This window comes from Pelodiscus sinensis, chromosome 22 (assembly GCF_049634645.1).
Source record: "Pelodiscus sinensis isolate JC-2024 chromosome 22, ASM4963464v1, whole genome shotgun sequence".
Taxonomy (NCBI): Eukaryota; Metazoa; Chordata; order Testudines; family Trionychidae; genus Pelodiscus; species Pelodiscus sinensis.
This window is the reverse complement of record NC_134732.1, coordinates 12,385,961-12,399,701: the sequence shown is the minus strand read 5'-3', so window position 1 is coordinate 12,399,701 and position 13,741 is coordinate 12,385,961. Positions and strand designations below refer to the sequence as shown.

Genomic DNA, 13,741 nt, shown 5'->3' with positions numbered 1-13,741 from the left:
CCCCTTTGCCCCAGTCAGCTGGCATAGGTTTCTAATTGCAGTGTAGAAATACCCTAAGATTTGGGGGCAGGATAGCTCAGTGGTTTGAGCATTGGTCTGCTAAACCCATGGTTGTGAGTTCAATCCTTGCAGAGGGGATTTGGGGCAAAAATTTGTCAGGGATGGTATTTGGTCCTGCTGTGAAGACAGGGGACTGGACTAGACTCAATGACCTTTCAAGGTCCCTTCCAGTTCTAGGAGATAGGCAATCTCCATTAATTTAAGATGGAGTTGTTCTGAACTAGATACCATGATTGCACCAGTGTCTATGCTGATCAACAATCTTGGGAAATGAGCACAAAGAATTTAGAGAAGTCACTCCTGTAGTAAGAGAGGGAGATGGTGAGTTGGTGGATATGACCAGAACCTGCCAGGGCTAAACCAGGAGGTAGGGAGGGGGAATCTTGGCTGATCTTTCCCCATCTCTCATTTTCATGATCCTGTTGCCTGGATGACTTTCAAGCAGTGTGATCTTCTGCGAATCAGGAGGACCGTGAAGATTCCACCCATTCAGGACAGAACACAGCTGGCAAGCCTATGCCCAGCTCTGGAACATCAGCTTCAACCCTCATAGCCTCTATGATAAGAGAAAAAGGGAAATGCAACAGGGACCTCACCCTAGGCCAGGAAGGTCCCCTGAGTGGAGTGCAGGTCCCATTCCCTCCCCTCTACCAAGCTATATACAGAGGAACCACCTGGCAGAACATGATCTGCACTCCAAAAACTTTTTTTAAGAGAGCGAGTGAGCACGAGAAAGCGAGTGAGCATCTCTGACTACAGCCCTAAGGGCTGTCACAACAGATAAAACCTCAGCCAGGCTTCACAGTGTGAGCTCCTGCACGCTAATGCACAGCGGAGCTAAAAATACTGACGTGAGGAAAAGGAGAGGCTGCTGTTGCCGTGTTCTCAGCAACTGCTGGCTTCAGCTTCCCAGCGAGGCTGGATAATCCAGATGTGTGGCTGCAGAGAGGGCAGGAGCACCAGGTGCACAAGGCCAAGGCGGGTAGAGGGGGGCTCCCAGGAACACCCACAACAAGGATGGTTCTGCTTCTCAGGGACACACCTCATGGAAGGAGCTGGGTCAGTTTTATGCTGATCTAAAATAAAAAAAATCTGGGCCAAATGTTTCCCCTCTATGCGCAGTGGGTTGTTGGAACAAAGAGAGGGGCTGCCCGAGGGAAAAGTGGAGGCTGACATGAGACAGGGAAGGAAAGGATGGTGAAAATGGATGAGGAAAGGAAGAGAGACACTGCATTTCTGGTTTGGTCTGAGGCACAGTGATGAGGACAAGGAAATTAATCCTTCACCTCGTATTGGTTTAAGTGGCTTCCCTTTGAACGTGGTTTGAAAGGTGGATCCTTTAGCCAGCTTCTTTACCAAGAGAGTGCGGGGACAAAAGAAGGGAGGGAAATAAGGGAGAGAAAGAAATTTATAACGTGATTCTGATTTCACTCCACTGCAGTCAATGGAGTTACACAAATGAGATCAGAATTAGGGATGTAATAGTGTAGTCGATTAACCAATTAACTGATAAGCAAAAGCTTATAACTTAATGCTATACACTACACCCATTTCCCATCCCGCCCCCTTTGCCAGTAAATTTTTTTGCAGACTGGCCAGCAGCCCAGCTCAGTCCTGACTTGCGATGGGTCTGGGACCTCCCACTGCTGTGACTGCATTTAAAATGAATTAGGAGCTGGGCAGGAAGGCAGTCCGTCTCAGTTCCAGCTTGTACCTAGTCCAGGAGCTCAGACCCACCTTAGGATGTTAAATATTGAGTAATTTACTAGTCGTGTAGTCGATGGAATTTCCATCAACTACTCAACTAGTCGATAAGCACTTCCACATTCCTCCTTTGAAATTGTGCCTTTCAAAGCAGGAGCGCCCTCATGGAGCCTGGGGTCAGTGGGAGACTCAGAGTCCCCCACTGACCCTGGGCTCCATGCTGCAGTGCCGCTTTGAAATGCCACGCGGAGCCTGCAGTCACTTCCACAGAACCTAGGTTCAGCTGGGGACTCCCCAGCTGACCCCGGGCTCTGCGCACTTTGAAATGCTCCATGTCAGCATTTCAAAGGGGCAGCACCACACAGAGCCCGGGATCAGCTCTGTGAGGCGCTGCCTTGAAATGCTGAGGTGGCATTTCGAAGGGGCAGTGCCACACGGAGCCTGGGTATGGGCTCCATGCGGCGCTGCCACTTTGAAGTATCCCCTCTTACTTCCCCCCCATCTATCTGATAGAGGCAGCAAGAGGGGTGGGGAATTGACTAGTCGACTAGTCCTTAACATCCTTAGACCCACTCACTAGCTAAAGGCTGCTACCACCCTGTGCTGTTGCCTCTTTATCAGAGGCAGCAGCACAGGGCGACAGGCAGCTGGTCTGCGAGGGGAGCTGGGTTTTAAACTGGCTCCCCTTGTGGACCAACTCCCGCCTGGCGCCCCGCATTGCTGCCTCTGTATCAGAAGCGGCAGTACCGAGAGGCAGGGAGCTCTTCTGGACTGAGACCAGAGCACACTGGCTGCTGGCCCCATCCACAGGACTATAGAGTAGTCGACTAACCAATAAGAATTCATGAGGTTTCTCAACTATTCAATTAACCTGATATTTAACATCCCTAATCAGAATCAGGCCTCTATCACCTCCAGAGACTAACAAGATGGGTCTGGCCCACGAAAGCTCATCACCTAATAAACCATCTTGTTAGTCTTTAAAGTGCTACATAGTCCGGTCTTTTGTTTCAGCTAGACCAGACTAACACGGCTACATCTCTATTACTATTCTATCACCTCCAGGGACTGAGTGCTGAAAATCTCACCTGAGTGTCTATGGCAGGGCTACTCAACTTTGGAAGCCCCGGGGGCCACAACGCACATGCCGTGGGCTGTATCTTAAGTGTGGTTGCATATACGTGCAAATATATATGCAGATATATGCAAATAGTTTCGTTCACACAATGTCCCAGCACTTCTGGCACCTCCTCTCTGGGGGCTAGAAACGTCAACACCCTGTACCCATCTGTTCCAGCCAGCACGTCTGCTTGCGTCTTTCAGTGCTCACCCTGCTTGGGAGAAGCCTCACCGTTGTGGAGTGTGTTCCCAGTGGAGGCCATGTTCACAGGATCCTAGCAAGCCATGTGTTGAGCCCTGCATAAACCCAAACTGCACCATGGGCCACAAACAAATGGGCTGCAGGCTGCATGCGCCTCATGGGCCGTGTGTTGAGTAGCGCTGGTCTATGCAGTAGGTATAAGCTATCCCCATTTGACTGATGGGGAAACTGAGGCATGGGGGTGAACAACTCCCCTAAGGCCTCACCATGAGACAACAGCAGAGCAAGAACTGCCACCTAGAAGTCAATGACTCTTCCCATGAGCACACAGCTGTAGGATCGGGGCCTCATTTTGAAGTGCTATGGATTCAAAAGTCCTCTTTTAACTCAAATCTCTAATACAGGAAGGAGAGATTGGGGATGGGGAAAGAAAAAAAATCTAATTTTTTTAGATATTTTAGAACCTCAGTGATCTGAATATAACACTGGATCCTTAATAAAGGTCAGATAATTGAGGTTTTTAGGAATTGAGCTTATTTTTGCTAGACAGTGCTGGGAAACATGGTTCCGTTGCAGCTAGCAAGTCGTTTTGGAGGTCTAAGGTTTGGATAAACAGGATCGTCCTTGCAGCATGCCTAGCAGGAGAGGAAAGACAGGACCCAGTTGCACAATGTGCCAATAGGGAAGAATCAGAGAGTCCCTTTCTTCTAACTTGGAACAAGGAACTTTCTTGGAACCAAGTAAACTGTATTATCCTTAAAGCGACACTTACCTGCTACTGCACTGCAGAGCTACCCACTGAAACCTTTCCCAGCTCCTGCCAACACTGTGAAGACACTACCCATACTCTCACAGGCTGTAATTAATATAAGGAGGGTTTGTAACTGAAGTCACAGGACGGACACAGACCATGTGATTCTCTAAGGCTATGTCTACGCTGCAGTTAAAACACCCTGGCTCGTCTGTGCCAGCTGAATCAGGCTCACTGGGCTCCAGCTACGGAGCTGTCTAGTTCTGATGCAAATGTTCAGGATCCAGCTGGATCCTGGGATCTAGGGCCCTGCAAGGTGGGAGCAGGCCTTCCAATGAGGGGGAAGGGAGAAGGGGGCAACTGCCCCAGGCCCCAGCAATTCAAGGGGGCCCAGGACTCCCAGCCACCCTACAGCAGCAACAGTGGTGGCTGGAGCCCCAGGCCCTTTAAATCACAGCCAGAGCACTGTTCCACGTGCTCAGGGCACTGCTAAGGATTGAGGGGACACACTGCACTCCAGGCTGTCCTCAGGATTGGCTGTCCCTGGCCCCGCCCCTTTCCACCTGAGACCCCGCCTCTTTCAGGAGCATGGAGCTGCCCCCCCCCCACCTTTCCCTTTAAATTGCCACCAAAGCACTGCACAGCACAGTCTCTAAGGGCTGCCTGAGGAGCTGTGGGCCCCACCCTTCTGCCTGAAGCCCTGGCCCTTCTGGGAGTGCAGACAGGGCCGGATCGAGCCATTCCGGCACCCTGGACAGACAGGTTAATTGTGCCCCAGGTTGGGGGAGGGCGCATGCGTGGCCCTGCCCCGGCCTGGCGCGTGGGGGAGGGCGTGCGGAGCTGGCAGTGGCAGGACGCACGTGCCCGGCCCGGCCCAGCCCGGCTACTGCCGCTGGCGCGCAGCCCAGGGCCACCTGGGGCGGGCCGAGCCTGGCTGTGCAGGGCACTGCGGCCATGGGGGGAAGGGCGCTGCTGGCCAGCTCTGTGGATGTTAACGTGGACCCCGCTCCGGGCGGCCGCTGCAGGGTAGCCGCTGGGAGATGCTGCAGCCCGCAATCCGGGAGCCAGGCGCACGGCTCCTGATGGCAGCTATAAGGGGCGCTGTGCCCCCCTTTCAGCTGCCATCAGGCACCCCCCATAGGTTGGCGCCCTGGGCAGCTGCCCGGCTAGCCCATGCCTTAATCTGGCCCTGAGTGCATAACCAGCCCCCTACCCCCATCCCTTCACCTTGTTGACTCCCTTGACTGCAACCTGTCAGCAGGATTTCAAGCGTGCAACAAAGGTACGTACCATCAGAGCCACATTGCTCTTTTTCATGACACCACACCAATATTTCATATTATTAAACTTGTGGATAAAAGCTAGTAGTTGGATTCGTCAATTAATGTTTCTACACTGCATTAAGGGAAAAAACAAAGCACTACATATGTCCAAAGCATCATTATGGGAGGAATACTATGAAATCCAAGCTGCTAAATCCTTGATATCTACAAGCTGGCCCAAATGGATCTACTGACCATAGGCAATAAATTATGGCCTGTTCCAGTTGTGGCTGATTTCACTAGACTTTGCATCAGCCACTTCAGCTAATCTTGGCAGAATTTGATCTTTTTTTGGTAATTTCAATGGATAATATCAATGTTTATGTTTAAACATACCTTCTGTTTTTATGGATTAATATTTTCTCAGTTGTGCAAGATTACAGAGTTTAAGCTTTTCCCCCTCCCCTCTTATTTTTAGGGACTTAAGTTTTCACAATTGTGGGAAATTCTAGGACAGTCAAACAATGGGGAGGGGGGAAATCAGACAATTATTTAACAATAGACACTGAGATTCAAAAAGTTAAAGTTCTATAACCATTCAAGCGGAACATGTCACTATCACATCAAAATATACCAAGTAAATATCCTTATATCAAACTCCCAAAGGTTCACAGGCAACATTTTGCTTACTTTGCCCATCTGTAAACTGTTGATTATTAGTGATGGAAATATTTTTTTCTGTGGTTTAGGTCCACATGGAGCAATCAGCATTTACCAACATTTTCCAACAAAAATCAAATCCTTCCAAGCCTATTCACAAAGCAAGTGAGATAATATTTCAGGATCACTTAACCTCCCTGCAAACAATTGCAGAAAAGTCACCAATTTCAACCATGTGAAGTCAGCATAAACCTGACACAAGTTAAGTGTTAGTAGTTCACCAGCTTTGATTTCACCCCCAGTGCAGAATACAATCACTAGAGCCCTGCGTGGATACAAAATGTGCATCCACATCCACATCTGTATCTGCAAAGATGAGCCACGGATATCCACATATGTGGATACTCACAGACATAATAGGGGCGTAGCGAAAGGAGAAAGGGGGGCAGTTGCTCCCAGGCGCCACGCTAGGGCGAGCGCAGGGAGAATGGTATAGGCGGGTCTAATGTGGCCATGGCTGCTGTGGCGAGGCCAGGCAGTCCCAGACCTGCCCACACCTTTCTCCCTGCACTCGCCCTAGCGTGGCACTCTGGGGCAACTGTCCCGTCCCCCCCATACCATCAGGAATGGTGTAGACAGTATTTGGTCCTGCCATGAGGGCAGGGGACTGGACTCGATGACCTCTCGAGGTCCCTTCCAGTCCTAGTATTCTATGATTCTATGATACCCCTCGCTACACCTCTGAGATATAAAGCAGATATCCACGGATTTGCAGGGCTCTGACAATCACTCCATGAAGAGGGTTTCAACAACCCCCTTTTGGGGGTCTGAAATGCTGATTTGTCAAAACTGAAGCGTTTAGTGCAAATGTAACATCAAAATGTTGGGTAAGTTTCTCAGGTATAGCATGGCATTTTTGATCAGCTAAAGAAGCAGAGAAATTGACTCCATGATAGGGCATTCACATGGCATGTGTGAGAGACAGGTTTAGATCTAGAGTAAAGAATTATGTGGCCCTATTTGCTAAGGAAAAGAGGCCCCTACCTCATACATACCTCACCCCATATAGACCCTCAAACAACTCTCCATTTCCACACAATCCAGGAACATGCCATCAGTGCTCACTCATCCTGAAAGCCTCCACACACATCCGAGCAGCCCCAACATATATCTAGCTCGCCACTCAACCTCCAACATTTCCACACACACACCCCAAGAACCTACCCCCTTCCTGGACAGTCACCCACCAGGTTCCATTTACCCATCCGACACAACTCAGGTTTGGCCCAGCCCCCAAACCCTGCCATGCCAGAAGGGCAGCTGGGCCAAAATTGAATGAGTGGTGTGGCCTGGAACTTGGGGCATAGCATCCTTAAATTTGGGGGGTTTTGTGTTTTTGTCGTGGTCAAGAGTCTCCTAAGATGGGGGTCCTATGCAAATACACTGAGGTGCATTGATTAATCCTATCCACATTCAAGTCTCATCTCAAGCTGACCAGGGATTTGAACCTGTCTCCCTCACTGGGTGTCTTCACTATCAGGCTTTTGGCTATACTAGGGTAGGGACACTGGAGGGACCTGTCCCTTTTTTACTCTGGTTTTCTTTAAAATGCTAGAAAGGTCTGTGCTTTGTTCCACACTGGAACAGAACCTAATACCCAAACCTAGACATTTGTTACAAAAATGATCTCAGACAGGGGCAGATGACTGTTTTGCGGGGCCCTGGGCAGCATAATTCCGCGGGGCCCCCCCTTTGCCACGGCGCATGCACAGTGACGCGATGCACATGCGCGGTGGCGCCACGGCGCATGCGCGGGGCTTTCTGAAGCGCGGGGCCCGGGGCAGCCGCCCCGTTCGCCCTGCCGTGTATCCACCCCTGATCTCAGAGGTTTAGCCGTGTTAGTTGGTATCTGCAAAAAAATTGTTTTCAAGTCAGCGCTAGTGAATCTCTTTAATAAAGGATGTTAGTGCTACTCTGTAGAGTGCAAGCTCTTTGGGGCAAAGACTGCCTTTTGTTATATAGCTGTGCTGCACACCTAATGCAAATGGGACTCAATCCTGATTAGAGTCTTTGTCTGCTACCTTCATAGAAATTATCACAATATAATCAGCCCAGTTCCCAATGAAAACAGGTCCCTATCACCACCACCAACGGCTCCCTGTTGACATTCTCTTTAAAGAGGCCAAGAATTGGACTAAGCATGAAGAGTGATCTGTTCTTTCTTTACCTCCATGGTAAAGTTGAAGTATATGGATGGGATGGGGTAGCTTGCTCTGACACTGCTATAACATCCTGAGATTAAATCCTCCATATTCCTAACCAGGACTCTGAAATAACCAAAAGGAGGCGACTGACTCCAAAGGATCCTTCCTAATTTTAAGAGCACAGTGAGATGCTGGGAGTTTATTGACTGCCAGGCAAATACTCCTGCAGTGCAGACATGATCAATAAAGCTCATGGGTATGCACCTCACTACCAGCCCTCACTGCCTTGATTTAAGGAGCTCCCTTCTGGGGAGGCAACAGTGTTTTTGGCTGGGTATGTTGTACAGATAATCAAAGGGCTTCATCTCCGGGGCTCTTGAACTAGCACCTTTCACAAGCACCAAACTTGCACTAGGATATTTTCTTAGAGAGAAAGGAAGCGTAAGATTTGCCTGCCCATTGCACAGAATGCCTGTAGAAGAGTATCCTTTTCAAGGAGAAAGACATGGACATCTGTGGGGCAGGCAAGACAAAGGGATCCAGGAAAAAGCAAGCCCATTGAAAATGGACTTGGTTAAACAATGGGAAGGGAAGAATGATGAGCTAGATGGGTTACAGGCAGCACCGTAACACTTGAACTGATGTGAAGGCTGTTCACATTAGGCCATGTAAATCAGCTTGCACGGGCTTCCACGCTCAGCTGCTGTACATTGGCGCTGTTCAGTCTGACCCTTGCACTGCCATAATGCATTCCACTGCAAATGTGGTGGAAAACATAGCGAAGCACTAAGGAAAACATTCAATTGTTTACTTTTCTTTGCAAACATCTTAACAGCCAAGAGATAAAAGGACCAAGACTCTCCGTTGGTATAAGCTGGGGTAGCCCCATTGACTTGTCTCTATGATTTGTTTTGCATCTGGCTATGCTTGCCACCCACCTCCCGCCATGTTGGCCTAGTAGTAACTTACAGGAGAGAGGGACAGCTCCTCAGTGCTGGTTTAAATTGGCATGGATCTAGGACAGCAAGGGGCAACCTAGGCTAGTGAGTGGGGCAGGAGTGGCCCTCTTTCACCTCAGGGGGCCGCTAGAGTGTCGCAACCAAGACAGTCTCCAGGGAAAGGGCAGTTTTGCTAATGTCTCTTGCGCACCTAGAATTTGCAGGATGTGCTGATGGGACCATGGCTGCACTTTGATTGGCTGCTGAGGGTGAAGCGGGCTCGCAGTCCATACTGTGTGCAGTAAGCACACACCTCACTTCATGCGCCCCAGCTTTACGTGCCTGTCACTAGTAAAACCGGTTGGAAAAAACTACACCAACTAAAACCAGCAGAATCTGGCCACCCTGCCGTGGGCAACGGTAAACAGAATGTCTTATGGGCCACACATAGAACCCTGACGGGCTGCATGTGGCCTGCTGGCCACAGGTTGCCCACCATTGATCTAGGGTGACCAGATAGCAAGCGTGAAAAACCTGGAAAGGGGGTGGGAAGTAATAAGCACTTATAAGAAAAAGGTCCAAACATTGGCACCATCCTGATAAAATTGGGACATCTGGTCACTTAACATGGATCCACTGTCTTCAGGTAAACTATACCAATTTACACCATCTGGCTTAGAGCATGAAATGAACCCTCTACAAGAGACACTCCCTATATTAGGAGACTTCAGGTTTAATTCTCTAATTCACTGATGTAACTGAGATCAGAATCATGCCCTCCTCTCTTGAGACATCACTCACTCCAAAGCATCTCCTAACACAATGCCTGACCCTTCACTCACTATACCAGTATGGAATATACTCCCTACACTCTACGGGATACAATCGTGTTTCCACCTTGTTAAATCAGCACAAATCAGAGGAAGATCAGGCTCGCAGCTCCAGTGTTTTTAGAAGCCCTGCCTCCACTCAGCAGCACATTTCTGGCAGTCCATGGGGGAAGGCCAAAATAAAAATTGCACTGTTCCAAACCTCCAACAGAGTAGCAAGACAGTCCCTGCCCTGATATGAGGCCTGGTCTCCAACCCCCCACAATCCGACCAGGCCATTCAATCCTGCACCTGCACCAGTCTCATGTGCGGCAATCAGACTGGGTTAAGAAAACACTAACATGTCATTGTTTTGGCTCTGATTAGGCCTGGGCACGTTGGACTCAGCTCACCAGGACAAAAAGAGGATGGGGCCTGCTCCCCACACAGTCTAGGCCTGTAATGAATTTGGAAAGTCTCTTCTCAAGCGCACGCCGGCTCCGGCCTCTTGAAATTCTGCACACTAATAATATTGTAACTAATTTACATCCGAGATGGGGAGTGAGTGGCAGCAGTTGCTATGGCGACCATCTCCCGAGCCCTGGCTCCTAGCGGCTGAGCGCAGCTGAGAGATCAAAAGATTCTAAACAAGCTCCTCCAACTCGGGCGGATCTGTGGCCAATTTTAGCCTCCTCTGCATCACACACGCTCCCGTATCCTACGGCCGGCCCTCACTGTACCAGAGAAGAGAGCTGCCCACTTATCCAGCAGGCTCTCAGTCTACTCGCTGTGCTCTGTGGCATGGCAAATTCAACTCGTACTAGGAGCGGGTTGGTGCCAGATGGAGAGGATGAACCATGCTGAAGGGATGAGCTTGCTCACGGGTCTAGTTCCAACCCCAAAACTGGCGCAGGGGTTAGAAGCAAATCCTCATCAGCCAAATCCAGACATCCAATGGGAATACACACTGCTCTGGCCCCACGTCCCTGCAACAAGACTCGGGAAACCTCCTCCTAATACATGAGATAAGATATGGAGCAGTGTTTCTTAAACTTTTTAAGACCGAGGAACACCAAATAATTTTTTTTATGAGGAACACCGACGATTTTTTGTTGAGAAAGAGAAGAAAGAAAAAAAAGGTCGGGGGGGAAAAGTGTCAGGGGGAAAGTTATTGAGCAAAGAAAAAAAGGTAGCCTGCACCTTTAAGGGTGGCCATTTTGAATTCTGTTGTTTTCTGTGGCACACCTCTGACTGCCTCGCAGCACACCAGTGTACCACGGAACACAATTTAAGAAACACTGATATAGAGTCTGGCAAAAGAGAGCAAAACAAGCTGGCTAGTAGCTGGGAGATTCACCAGACACATACATCTCCAAAGCTGAGGCTCAGATCGGTGGGTTGGTGCGAGGTTCAGCATGAACACATAGTGGCTGTGTCTACATTGGCACCCTTTTCCGGAAAAGGGATGCTAATGAGACACTTCGGAATTGCAAATGCCGCGGGGGATTTAAATATCCCCCACGGCATTTGCATGAACATGGCTGCCGCTTTTTTCCAGCTCGGGGTTTTGCCGGAGAAAAGCGCCAGTCTAGACAGGATCTTGCGGAAAATAAGCCTTTTTCCGGAAGATCCTTTATTCCCTGAGCCAGAAAAAAGCGGCAGCCATGTTCATGCAAATGCCGCGGGGGATATTTAAATCCCCCGCGGCATTTGCAATTCCGAAGTGTCTCATTAGCATCCCTTTTCCGGAAAAGGGTGCCAGTGTAGACACAGCCCATAGCTCTAGGCTAGACACCATGAGTCTGAGGGGTTTTTCTCCATTCCTTTGTCCTTGATTTCACCCTCTCCCCACTAAGCAAGGTGCCCCCCAAATGCAGGAAAGCCAATTCTGGCGATGTTACTCATCAGACTTGTAATATTTGGCATTTTTCTTAAAGCACCAGCTCCTGAAGTCAGATGATTCTGTAATCTCCTTTCATTCACAGTAAAGTCCCCCAAACTAACTTTCTAGGTTTCATGTTTATGGAGGAAAGCCAGATCCAATGAACTTGCAGGCTCCAAGCCTCCAACACCAGAACGCAAATTACATTTAAAATATCATGTTTTTTAACCATTTGGGATTGGCAATGTTATCCTGAATGGACACTTCCCCAGCCAGACTATGCCCTTGTCTTCCAGAGGAACTTGGCTTAACTCATGAAACCTGAAGTCTCCATAAAGTTGTCACCTCTCCCTTAATAACCTCCCATTTTACACACACCACACACATGCACCCCCACCCCCTCCACATCTCACATCCCCATGACTATTCTTGAGTCAGCAGGGCTGAAATGATCTTCCTTAGAAGAGCAGAGAGCACCATCTTCACCACATGCCTACCCCTGGAAAGGAGAGAGTCAGCAGGAATCTGAACCTGGCTCTCCTATAGGATCAAGCATGAAACTTGTCACAAGATCTGATCCTCTCTAGGAATTCTATAGGGAAGTTCTCTGGTTGGTATTACACAGGAGGTCAGACTAGATGGTCACAATGGTCCCTTCTTACCTTGGAATCTATGAAGCTATAAAATAGACTCCAGGGCCTTACCTCTAAGCCAGGCCAAACAGGAGGCCATCACGGTAGGCCACATGCCTTCAAACCAGGCCAAGTCTCAAACAAACATCAAGATGGTCAGAGCATGCAGTGGGTACGCTAGAAGACCTAGATGGGTCAGACTATTTTCACTTATCAACCTTGCACTGAGCTAACAATCGCCATCCTCTAGAGCAATGCTGGGCCCTGAGGTACCCAGGCAGTGACTAGCAGATGCATTCATCTCAATTTATGCCAGAGTCCATGTGTAAATGCTTCTGGGCCATAGGTACCCACAGTATGGGCCAGATTCTGATCTTAGTCATGCCTGTGTAAACCAGAGTAATTCGGTTCCACTAACTTCCACTGGTGTATATGGGTATGTCTACACTACAGCATTATTTCAAAATATCTTAATTCGAAATAGTTAATTAGAAATAAGTTATTTTGAAATAACGCATCTAGACACAAAATGCAATTCCAAATAGCTTTTTGCTAAATTGAAATAGCACGTCCACACTGATTGGACACTGAATTGCATTTAAGGCCAGTTGAAACTGGTTCCGGCAGGGCATCAGGTCAGTAGTTGCTTTGTGTGGCTGCTGTCTGAGGCTATCTGAGGCTTGTGTTCTCAGCTTTCCCTGCTTGCTTTCCTACCTCGCTGAGGGACAGCAAAGCATTTTTCTCTCTGTCTGCTTGGTTGTCCTCACTTGGGACACCACAGCACTCGGCACCATGGAGCCAGAGCCTCCCCTGGGCACTCCGGTGCTTCTTTTGGATCTTTTGCTGCGACCGCCTGGCACCATCTGCGGCAGCCCAACCCCCAGGTCCTCTTCCAGACCCCCCTGGGGGCTGTGGAGGAGCAGTGGCTGGACGCCAGAGTGCCCCGCCGCATCTGGCATCTGGACACCAGCAGCGACTGGTGGGACCACATCATCCTGGAGCTCTGGGGAGACCAACAGTGGACCCAGAACTTCAGGATGAAGAAGGACACATTCCTCGAGCTCTGTGAGTGGCTCGCCCCTGCTCTGCGGCAACAGGACATGCACAAGAGGCCCGCCATTTCCCTCCACAAGTGTGTGGCCATCACCCTATGGAAGCTCTCCATGCCAGATAGCTACCAATCCATCGGCAACCAGTTCGGCATGGAGAAATCCACCATCGGAGCAGTGCTCATGAAGGTATGGCAGTCTCCAACCATTGTGCCAGAGGATGGGAGGGGTGGACAAGGAGTGGATGGGCTGCCCAAGGGAAAAGGGGGAGAGGGGATGCAAGTCCCCTCCAGGGGAGGGTTTGTTCTGTTCCATCTGTACTTCAGACTGCCCGCGGTGACCAGGATTGCAGGGGAGCGGGGGTGCTCCTGGGGAGTGGGGGCGCAGGGCAGTGGTGGGAAAGGAGCACTCTCACAGCCACCCTGGCACCCCAGTGACTCTCCATGGTTTTCTGTGTCTCTCTGCAGCT

General features: G+C 49.6%; 1 long non-coding RNA gene across 1 annotated transcript in view; it reads right to left on the bottom strand.

The window, feature by feature from the left end:
• The window catches only part of LOC112546665 (uncharacterized), a 73,296-nt gene extending 60,891 nt beyond the window's left edge, over positions 1–12,405 (bottom strand). The window contains exon 1 of the long non-coding RNA XR_012897255.1: positions 12,089–12,405. This is a non-coding gene — a long non-coding RNA (uncharacterized LOC112546665). The remainder of the gene's footprint in view (positions 1–12,088) is intronic.
• Positions 12,406–13,741: the final 1,336 nt, after the last annotated feature.